This window comes from Triturus cristatus, chromosome 5_2 (genome assembly GCF_964204655.1).
Source record: "Triturus cristatus chromosome 5_2, aTriCri1.1, whole genome shotgun sequence".
In the NCBI taxonomy this organism is placed as follows: domain Eukaryota; kingdom Metazoa; phylum Chordata; class Amphibia; order Caudata; family Salamandridae; genus Triturus; species Triturus cristatus.
Genome location: NC_140588.1, coordinates 570,489,955 through 570,501,046, shown reverse-complemented (window position 1 = coordinate 570,501,046; position 11,092 = coordinate 570,489,955). Strand labels below are relative to the sequence as shown.

Below are 11,092 nucleotides of genomic sequence, written 5' to 3'. Positions count from 1 at the left end.
TGCGAGGAGAAAACCCCAAGCTACTGCGGTGGTCAATCTCCCTCCAGGGGATGGATTTCACCGTGGAACATCGTCCTGGGACTGACCACGCCAACGCCGATGGCCTCTCCCGGTTCTTCCGCCTCAGCGAAGAGAACCCCCAAGAAGATGGGTAGTTCTCTCCGGCTTTCAGCTGGGGGGGACGCATGTTAGACCCGGCCCTCGTAACATAGGTAGACCTGACCCCTGCACCTCACACCAGCCCCCAAACCCACGGCCTAGCCGATCCTTCCCACCAGAACTCGCACGCACCCAACCCGGACTTCCCCGTCCGTGGCCTTCTGCCTTCGGCCACACCGGGCCCGCGTGCCCACTTTATGCAACAAGATGGCCGCCCGGCCCCAGCGCGACCCTGGCCTAGAGGCGCCACTCCGGCTGGAGGACAGCACGCTCCCCTTGGGTTGAGAGAGGGAGGAGCAGTTTCTATCACACCTCTGCGCTTCCCTGGGACGGTGGGTTTCGATCGACCTGCCGGCCTCCCCGAGGGCTGGCTCCACGCCTGCTGGGTGTCTGGGACTCCTCCCGACCCGGCCCTGAACGGATCAAAAGACAATGGCAGGAAACCCCCAACAAGCGACCCCCAGGTGACAAGACCCCTGCCTGCACAGGTTCCGGACATCAAAGAGGGGTCGCCCTATAACAAGGAGTGCTCTGGGACTGTCCGGCAGATTCGCCTTGGAACACCTGAGCCCTGCTGAGTGACTCGCGGCTCCCTGAAGATCGTAAGACCTCCGAACTTGTGCTTGAGCCCTGCTGAGTGACTCGCGGCTCCCTGAAGATCGTAAGACCTCCGAACTTGTGCTTGAGCCCTGCTGAGTGACTCGCGGCTCCCTGAAGATCGTAAGACCTCCGAACTTGTACTTGAGCCTTGCTGAGTGACTCGCGGCTCCTTGAAGATCGTAAGACCTCCGAACTTGTACTTGAGCCTTGCTGAGTGACTCGTGGCTCCTCGAAGATCGTAAGACCACCGAACTTGTAACCGAGCCCCGCTGAGTGACTCGCGGCTCCCACAGACTCTCTTGGTCCCGCCGGTCCCCACGACGACAACCGTATCCCCCAGCTCGAGGATTGTGAGCTGTGCGAAGGGTACACTCCTGCATTTGATCCACATCCCCCAAAGACTGTCCCGCTACCTCCTACTCCCCTCCAAGACTTTGAGAGCCCACGCTCTGCTTGTATATATTTGCTGTGCTGATCATAAAGATCCTACTACTCCAATCTGATAAAGATTTGCTCGTAAGAACTCCTCGTGTGGTGTATCTCTGTCGTGTGGTGCCGAGTGTGCGATCCTAGATACGAGGTTCCTCCCCTGAGGAGTCTCCCGCCAGTGCCCGGCTACGATACCTCGAGGGTGGGTCTCAGGGCAGTCAGGGCCCCCTCCGGGCCCCTCTGAGGTCGCCTTCTAACATCAACCATCTCTGAGTTCTTTGGAAACATTTTCAACCAAGAAGACATCCAGGTGGATCCAAGGAATTCGCAGGCCATCCGAAGTGCCCCATCTCCAACCACACCCACCAAAGTGAGGAGTTTTCTTGGCATGACCACCTATTGCGGGAAGCTCATCCCAGACCTCGCGACCCATGCCGAGCCGGTAAGAGCTCTCACGAAAGTGGATGCCAAATGGAACTGGGGATCACGGGAAGAGGATGCGTTCCAGAGCATCAAGGATGCACTGCTGAGGGAAGCCACACTCGCCTAATTCGAGAATTACTGGTGGACGCCAGTCCAATGGGACTAGGAGCGGTGCTCACCCAGGAACAGGAACCAGGCTGGTGGGCGGCTCTGTCATTTGCCAGCAAGTCCCTGACTCCAACCGAAGCAAGGTACGCTCAAATCGAGCGAGAGGCGTTTGCGATAAAATGGGCCTGCAACCATTTCCACCTTTACCTGAAGGGCCAGCCATTCACAGTGATGACTGACCAGCAGCCTCTGGTTTCCCTTTTCAAATGGTCAGCCCCTCACCCACCTCCCGGAATCGAGTGATGGGCTGTGCAACTCCAGCCCTACCAGATGGAGGTAGTCTACTGACCTGGGGCGAAGAACCCAGCTGACTTCTTGTCCAGACACCCGTTCCCCGGGAAAGAGACCGACGACCTCGAGGGATCATAACAATGCGGAAGAATGATCTCTGTCGCGGAGTGCCCCTAGGCAATAATGCTCAATGACATCAAGAAAGCCACTGAACAAGATCCCATATACACCCGGACCCTTCAAGTGGTCCAAGAAGGGTCATGGTAGACGTACCTTCAGCAGGCCAACACGTGGGTGCCGGAGGACCATGAAGAACTGACGAAGAAATGGAGGATGAGGAACAAGCTGAGCGCCACGTCAGACGGAATACTCCTGCGTGGACCGAGGCTGGTAATACCTCAAGCTCTGAGACAACGAGCAACCCAACTGGCCCACGGGGGTCACCAAGGAGTTACCAAGAAGAAGGCGAGGATGAGAGAAAAGGTCTGGTTCCCAGAACTCGATGGTTGAGGACATAGTATGCCGCTGCTGTCAGATGACAAGCGTGTCCGAGCGGCCAGCTCAAATCATCACGGAAGAGGCCTGCACCGTCCCGTGGTTGAAGGTGAGCATAGATTTCGGGAGTTTCCCCGGATGGAAAAACAGGCTCGTCCTGATAGATGCATATTCCCCATCTACCGCCTTTGCTCATGTAGCAACCGTCCTGGAAAAAATATTAGCCACATTCGGATTCCCTACTGAGATCCGGAGCGACAACGGCCCACCGTTCCAAGGAGCGGAATTCACTGCATTACTCAGTCAGCGCAGGATCCATCATCGCCGGATCACCCCCAATGGCCCCAGGCTAACGGAGATGTGGAACGGTTTATGCGGACATTGAATAAGATGCTACGCATTGCCAGCGTGGAACAAGTGGACCCCGAACTGTGCCTTCACTAATTCCTTCAGGAGTACAGGAGTACCCCACACTGCACGACACTCCGGACTCCGTGGGCACTGATGCTCAGAGTGCCACGGAGAGAACTGATCCCCACATACCCAGGGTGGATGACTCCCCCTCACTATATCCAGGAAACCCAGGCAAGGCGAGAGCGGCAAAACCACAGCGCGAGCATCCGACACCGCGCCAGGCCCCGCTCCCTTTGGCCAGGAGTGACAGTCATACTCAAAGATCGCTGATCCGGGGTAAATTCCGGACCGCCCATGAGCTAGGCACCTGGACAGTAGTGACCAACAATGGCATCATGGTAACCGCCCGAAAAGGGGGTGAGAAAATATCTCAAAACATCTCCTGGTTCAAAGAGGTCCCCTCAGTGTCATCCGAGTCGGACTCTTTAAACCTGCCGCACCCTGACTGAGCTACCCCGTGCAGAGTGGAAGAGGACACCAGCACTGTGGATTCTTCTCCATCAGGGGTGGTGCCTCTTGACTCGCCTACAACTCCAAATCAGTCAAGGGGACCATCCATCCGAAGTCAGCACCATTGTTAGAGTCTACAATCCAACCCCTGCCACAACCGACACCTTCAAGACTTTGCCTGTTGAACCCTCAAAGACTGATACCCGGGTACCACCGGGGATAACCGGACTTGAGAAACTGTGTTCAAAGATCCAAGTTAGGGAGGGATGTAGTGGGTCAGCGGTCCTGCGCTCCAGCCAGCAAGCTGGATACTGTATACACATCATCCGCAGGCTAGGCGTGGCCTGCGGGGTTAAATAAAAGTGGAGGACCCGCACATGGGTTATATCCTGATACCAGTAAACTGCATGTGCATGTGTATTATTGTCCCCTGCACGGCTGTATCCTGTTAGAGGCCTACCTGCCCAGTTTACACAGTGCCGCCTGTGTACAAGACAATAACGTCTGGCACACGTATGTTGGCGCGCCCGTCACGACATGTAGCGAGTGAGCTGGCGTGCTGGTAAGTAGACAGGGCTGCTCGGTGGGCAGGAGAACGGCCCTACAGGTAGCACGTGGCTCGCACACTGGCAAAGGCCCAGCATGTTGCTCCAAGCTTGCTTTTATAGAGTGAAAAGAGGACGGGTCCAGGGCCCGACTACAACCAGTAATGCAGGTCGCAGGCTCCTCGGTAGACGCAGGGACTGCTGAGACAAGGAGGGTGACACAGAGAGGGAGGGAGAGGGAAGTTGCTGAAGAGGCAGCGTGGGAGAGGAGGGGTAGGAGGGGGTGGGAGGGGTAGAGGGAGAGTGGGCATTTGGGGATACTAGTATACTGATGGCAGTGAACGTGGGATGAGTTGATGACCCTCAGGCATCAGATGGGAAGGGGGTTGGGAATGGGACAGTGGGTGTGGAAGCAAAAGAAGTGGGCCAGGGAGCAGGACGTTGCGGAGGAACAAAGAGCTGGGGAGGGGCAGGAAGGGTGTTTGGGAAGTGTCCCCCTACGTCCTGGGAGGAAAAAAGGGTGGCTGGACAAGGCCCCGAGCATGATGCAAGGATTGTGGAGCTAGGAAGCGGGCTGGGAGAGGGGGGTAGTAGACAGCAGGGACAAAAGGGAGGTCCGAGGTGAGGGGGGTCAGGAAATGGGGCTTGACATTATGTGAGGGGTGGGCTTCCGCCTTGATTGCGGCAGCCCTGGAATGGAGTGAAGAAGATGACAGGGCAGAGGAGAATGGGGAGGTGGGGGTTTTAAACCTCCAGGGAAGACCTATGGACAGGAGGAACAGTCCTGAAAGAGTGGGGGGGGCTGGCGCAGAGGGGTGATCACGTTGGAGGTGCAGGCAAGGGTAGACAGGGTACGAGAGGCGACTGATGGCACCAGATTATGGAGGTGCAGCGTAGGGACAATGATAGGGCACAGGAAGGGAGCAGGGTGTGGGTGCCAGAACAGGGGGCAGGGCTAGGGGTGAGGGAGTTTACCAACAGCACGCTGGACCTGCATTTTGTATTTCAGACTCAGCGGCAAGTCAGACATGCTGAAATGGGAGAGTCTAATGCAGCTCATAAACCCCAAGATGAAGAGATGGCGACCAGCCGGATGACGTCGTGGGTCCTCGACAACACTACCTCAAGAAGGTCTGGAGTGGCCTTGGTAGTGCACCGGTTGGGACAGATCAACGCTGCCTCTCGGACAGCAAGCTTTGGTCAGCGAAGCGCTTGGGGGCACCGGCAGGAGGGTGTACAGAGGCCTTCTGTCTGCCCTCTGCATTGGTAAGTGAGTCACACAGAGAAAACAGCTGGTTGGATGGACAAGAGGAAGAGTATGTTAGGCGGGAGGCAGTATAGCATGAGCTGGAACAATTGGACTATGATGAGGCTACCTTAGAAGAAGAGGAAATTGTAGAGGACTCCCAAGAGGAAGAGGATGAGTGGTGGGGGAGAGGGTCACAGGGGGGTCATGTAACATACTTGTTTGTAGCTCTTTTCAGGAGTGTCAAGACAGATATGGTACACATCAGAAGGACGCTGTGGGTGATGACCCTTTTCAACTAGTTGGGAGGCTGGATCTACCGAGGAGGACGACCTTGATGCCAGTTAAGGGTGCTAGCCATACACGTGCTGCTACACAGCAACAAGTCATGGTGTTGGGGGGGGTGGTGATGGCAGGGAGGTTTGTCTAAGGAAGGGGAGATTCGTGAAGGAAACAGGCATAGCCATAGATGCACAGGATGGGACGGTGCTAGCGGGGGACAGGAACTTACCCCTGGAAAGGCAGGAGAAAAAGTGGTGGACAACTGTGTGACAGAATAAAGGGGCAGCAGGCAGGGCAGGTGCTCAAGAAAAGGGAGGAGGATGTGTCCTAACGGGCTAAGGCAGTCGATCTCAAATCTGGGGAACCGGGTTTGAGTCTTAGCAATGACGCTCAACCTCCTGTGATTCTGGGCAATCACTTAATCTCCCTGTACCTAACAAAAAAATGAATGTGTCCTTGTGTAAAGTAATTGTGCTCATGTAAAGCGTTCTGATACCTGATACCTTCAGGTCAAGTTCGCGCTATATAAAACTCTGGAGAAAAAAAAGGTGGGGGAGAGGACTCTAATACGAAGGAAAGCAAGAGAATAAAAATACTGAAAATACCTCATATGGGGGTGACTAAATCACTGGGTGTGTATCTAATGCTGGCAACGAAAGAGAAAATATGGAAAGGGGAATATGTGGAGATGCTGGAGCTCCTCCACAGAGAACTGAGGACTAAGGAGGGGTCCAAGAAAGAGGAGGCGGAATTGGTGTGAAGGCCTAAAGTGCCTACAACGATAGCTAGTTGGACAGCGGCCTTTCACTTTTTTGCAAGCGTTTATTGCAAGAAATATCCTGACTGATGCGTGTCATTATTTAATTATATGGAAGTCATTGCACAGCCAACTCACTTATAGGGATATGCGTGGGTTCACTACAATAAGGAAATTCAGACAAGGATGGCATGGGACATGGGGCAAAATGGGGGGAGATTACCACTGATCTCTACCAGAAGACAATGGGGTCAGTCAAGTCTGGTAAGACAACATACGCAGCGAGCAGGTTGCCGATAGTATATTGGCCCTTTCTGCTCAGCTCCACGCATGGGGACCATGGCCAGAACACAAGGAGGGATAATTAGGGCATGCTGGCATTTCAACAAAGAGTCATGTACCCAGGATTATTGTAAATTCAAGCATGAGGGCTCACAGTGCAGCAGTAGACACTCACTCGTCCAATGACATGGGGTAGGGAGGACCACGCAGGGTCAGTGGAATCAGTATCATGGAGGGGGTTATAGACAGCAGGTTAATCTGACAGCATATAATAGAGGAGTACGGGGGGCACACGCCAACATGGGGAAAGGCTCGTACTCCAACTAAAGCTGACTGGCTGGAGGCATGGTTGACCGGTTATCAAAACAGACAGTATGCTAAGTTGTTTAGTGACGGCTTCAGGGAGGGATTTCGGCTCAGATACAAGGGCCCCAGACTGACAAGATGGGCGAACAATTTGAAATAGGTTGCTACACATAATCAGGTGGTCAGAGGCAAATTGGCAAAAGAGCTACAGGAAGTTAGGATAGCGGACCTTTTGGGCAGTGGCCTGTCAATCGGGGTGGTGCCGAAAAAAAGCTGGGGCAATTTCGCCTCATACAACACTTATCATGGCATTAGGGGAACTCAGTTAATTACTTCATTCCAGATGAGGAGACCTCTGTGTCATATTCCTAAGTTCACTCTGCAATGGCGCATGGTGGAACAGATTTGAAGGGGGACACTCATGGCGAAGTGTAACATTAAGTCAGCATTCCTGCTGTTGCAGTTCATCCAGAGGACTTTCAGTTGCTGGGTTTACAGTTTGAAGGACAATGGTACATGGATAGCAATTTACCTCTTTTCTACGGTGGGTCTTTATGTCATACACTGGGAAGACGACAGTGGCGCACTATTTGGACGACGACTTCTTTGTGGGATTGCCCGGTTCTGCGGACTGTCCGCAACAGCTTACAAGTTTTCATGAGCTCATGGCTGACATTGGGGTGCCGCTGGCCTTAGAAAACACGATGAGGCCAGCAACTGTGCTGCCCTTTTTAGATATTGAGTTGGATTCCACAGCTATGGAAGCATGTTTTCCATTGGACTAAAAGATGCAAATGCAACTGCTGTTGGGTGGATTGCTTGAAAAACCAAAGGTGACAGGCAAGGAGGTGCAGGTCTTACTAGGGCATTTGAATTTTGCATGTAGGGTTGTCAGGACGGGTAGGACGTTTGTGAGCGACTGGGGATGTCTTTAGCAGGACTGTCCTTGCCGCATCATCACATGCGTTTGTCTGCCAGTGTGCATGTGGTGTAGGTTTCTGGACAACTTCAATGGAATTCCCATGGTTGGTCAGCGGTAATGGGAGTGGTATGTGAAGATATCCTCTGATGCCGCAGGAGGGATTGGTTTATGCCTCTACTAGCAGGGCAGATGGTGCGCAGAGGAACGGCCAGCAGCATGGAAGCAATGGGGTAGAAGTATAGCCTTTTTAGAGTTTTTTTCCTTTGGTGGTTGCTGTGACATTGTGGGGGCAGGAGCTGGAGCACATAAAAGCACTATTCAGGGTGGATCACATGACAGTGGTATGTGTGGTGAATAGGCAATCAGCAAGGAACGACCAGGGACTCAAGCTGCTGTGTGTTTTTGTGCTGTGTTGTTTGAAGCATGATTATGTTATTTGTTCATGCAAAGCATGTGCCAGGAGTGGACAATGGCATTGCGGATGCTTGTCTTCACAGTGAGAGAGGTTCCATAGGCTGGCCATGGAGGAAGACAAAGACAGGACAAGGATACCAGACAACATGTGGAGCATAGGAGAGAGAGGATGCTAGAGTTGGTGGTAGGGTCTCCAGTGGTGTCTACCAGAAAGGCATATGTTTTAGCCTAGAAGGAGTTTTGGGCAGGGGAAGCTGAGTGGATGTCAGAACAGTGGGAAAGGGAGGAAGATGTGGTGCAGTATATATTGACGTTGATAGAGAGCAGTCTCTCATGGGTTACGATATCGGGGAAACTTGCAGGCATCACATCCATGGGCAAACTGTTATGGGGTTATATGCCTGTGAGAGGGGAACTGGGTAGGAGAATCCAAGAGGTGTGGTAAATATTTCATTACCGGTACTATTTTTTATGCGGTAAAGTCTAGTAAGAATAACTCAGTAAATATAAGAGGCAGAATCCGTGGTATTAGAGGTTCTAAAAGGCTTTATTCCTCTACAAAGGAAATACAGTTCGAACTGCAGGCTTCACATTCCATCACCATGAGGGTTCAGGAAGGAAGACAATACATTATTGACAGGTAATCGTTTTTATAAGAAATGCATTACAGTGAAACAGATGCTGGAGGCGTAACAGTTGATAAGATAGATAAAATATGCATACGTAACTAAAAAAGGCGGACATATAGGCGTAACTAAATACGTCATTAAACATGATGTCACAAGTGGGTGGATCCATAAGAGAATCCTGCAATGTCAGCAGAAATATTTGGCAGAGATGCGCGCGCAGCCGCATGACGTGTGATTGACGTGCAACTAGAGGGTGAAGGGGACTTGACATTTAGCTCTACATGTGGAGACAGAAGTCTGGGGGGTCATGTCAACCTAATCCCAAATCATATCTAACATCTTATGTTTAAAGAACTGTATTATCCAAAAGGAAAGGTCTCTCGGACAGAATCTATTCTATACTGACTGTTGGTGCGTGTACAAGCGTCTAAGTGTCTACATGAGATGCGAGGGGGCAGGAATCTTCCATGGTAACAGGGGCTATGAATTACTTGCATGAGGACAGTGAGGCCTGGCCCTTTGCACGGTAGCTGGAAGAATGTTTACCTAAACTACTAGACAGGAATGCATCGGATGAGGAGCGGAGCAGATAATCTTGAAGGTGAAATACAGTTTTTGGCAGGCAACAGGCTGGATCAGGCACCGTTAGCCGCGCAGGGAGTAGGACAAAGTTCATGGATACAGATGCGGGCTCGGACTGGAGCTTTCAGAGGCAGAAGACAGGAAAAGGCTTGATGACAGAATTCAGGGCCTACTCGCCTGAATCTGTAAAATGTGGAAAGTGAACCACATAAAGTCGGTGGCCATTCATACTTAGGAATGGAATATCTGACCCATTCATGGCGGATCTGAAAGAGGACATGTTGACGGTGGACGCACATGTATTTGCGTCTTCATAACTGAAACTGGAGGGAACATACATGTACTTATAGCATGCACATGGAGCCGTTGGGGTCTACAATAGGGGACATAACTGATCACAAAATTCATATTTCCTCATTCCCTCCTTGTCCCCTACGGACCCTCAGGAGATATCGATCTTCATCAATCCATCGATCTGTTCATATAGCATAATTTGTTCTTCTTTCTTCTTCCGGGATTTTGAACGAAAACTTGGATGCGGGATACACGATGTGGCACACAGACCACAAATCGCTGGCCCACATTGTAGACATAAGCAGCAACTGAATAGTATGAGAAAGCCAATACCTAGGAAGGATAGGATCCTCCATCCCCAGGCTGACAACACGCCCCAGAACCAACCGGACCAAGTCCAGGTGCCTGGACTCTGGTGTAGCTGGCTTATAATCTTATGAAGGCGGGTTATGGCTTTATATACTGACGGCGAATTTTCTGGTATGAAAATGCAGCAACTTGATCCGATGACCCTACAAGCTCCGCCCCTATCGGCCAGGATGACGTCAAGGACAAGACGATTTTGAAGCACAACAATCCGCATAGCAGACTGCTCTTCTGTTAAATTGCCTAAGGCGGAAGTAGTCTCGTTCACTACTGCTTCAAGGGTTCTAGTTAATCTACGTATCAGCTTACTATTAGTGACTGTACCTATATAGGGAAAGAAACCTTTATTGAAATCTGTGTATTGCTCCCATGCCGTTTCAGTGTAATCGACAATCGGGAGATCTCTCTGCTGTCTATTGTGTACTAAATGGGTATTTCTGTGATAATCAGGAGGAGCTAGGAAAACAGGTGGCAGAAGGAATGCTATGTAACAGGTACCATCCCAATCTAGAGGTAGACGTATATATGCGGTCTGGCCACATATGAAGTAGGAATGACGGGAAGCTCTAAATGTAGACTTGCCTTGATCACTGAATTTTATTACAGTGGTGCATTTACTATGGCCCAGGTGTATGGAACCATTCTTTCTTACACATAATTCCCCTTTAACTGGGAATACTGACATGGCGGGCAAGATTGGTGTAGCTTCAGATTCAACGTTCAGGATCATGAGGTTAAGTGTAAAATTACCTAATCCATATACTTCATTTTCTAGATCAGTTCCTGTTCTTTTGGGAAGTCCCTCCTTGTTAGGGTAGCAGACCTTAAGCAAAACTAGGTTCAGGTTTCCCCATACCCAGTTGTCTTGATAAACTACTGAATTTGAATCTAGAGAATTGATCAAACTAAACCATGCTCCACAGGAGCCATTGTGTGTGAACGGATATGGAAAGAGGGGCAAAACTCCCTTATAGTTCTGATAGGGAGGGAGTCGGCCACATATCCAACAATTTGTAGCATTGCTGGTCTGATGGGAATGATGTAACATACTAATGAATGTGTTGTTGCGCAGCGCAAATCTATAGGACAACTCATGCG

General features: G+C 51.3%; 1 long non-coding RNA gene across 1 annotated transcript in view; it reads left to right on the top strand.

Moving 5' to 3' along the window:
* Positions 1-4,926: 4,926 nt before the first annotated feature.
* Positions 4,927-11,092, top strand: part of LOC146825651 (uncharacterized) — a 142,938-nt gene continuing 136,772 nt past the window's right edge. The window contains exon 1 of the long non-coding RNA XR_014961898.1: positions 4,927-5,180. This is a non-coding gene — a long non-coding RNA (uncharacterized LOC146825651). The remainder of the gene's footprint in view (positions 5,181-11,092) is intronic.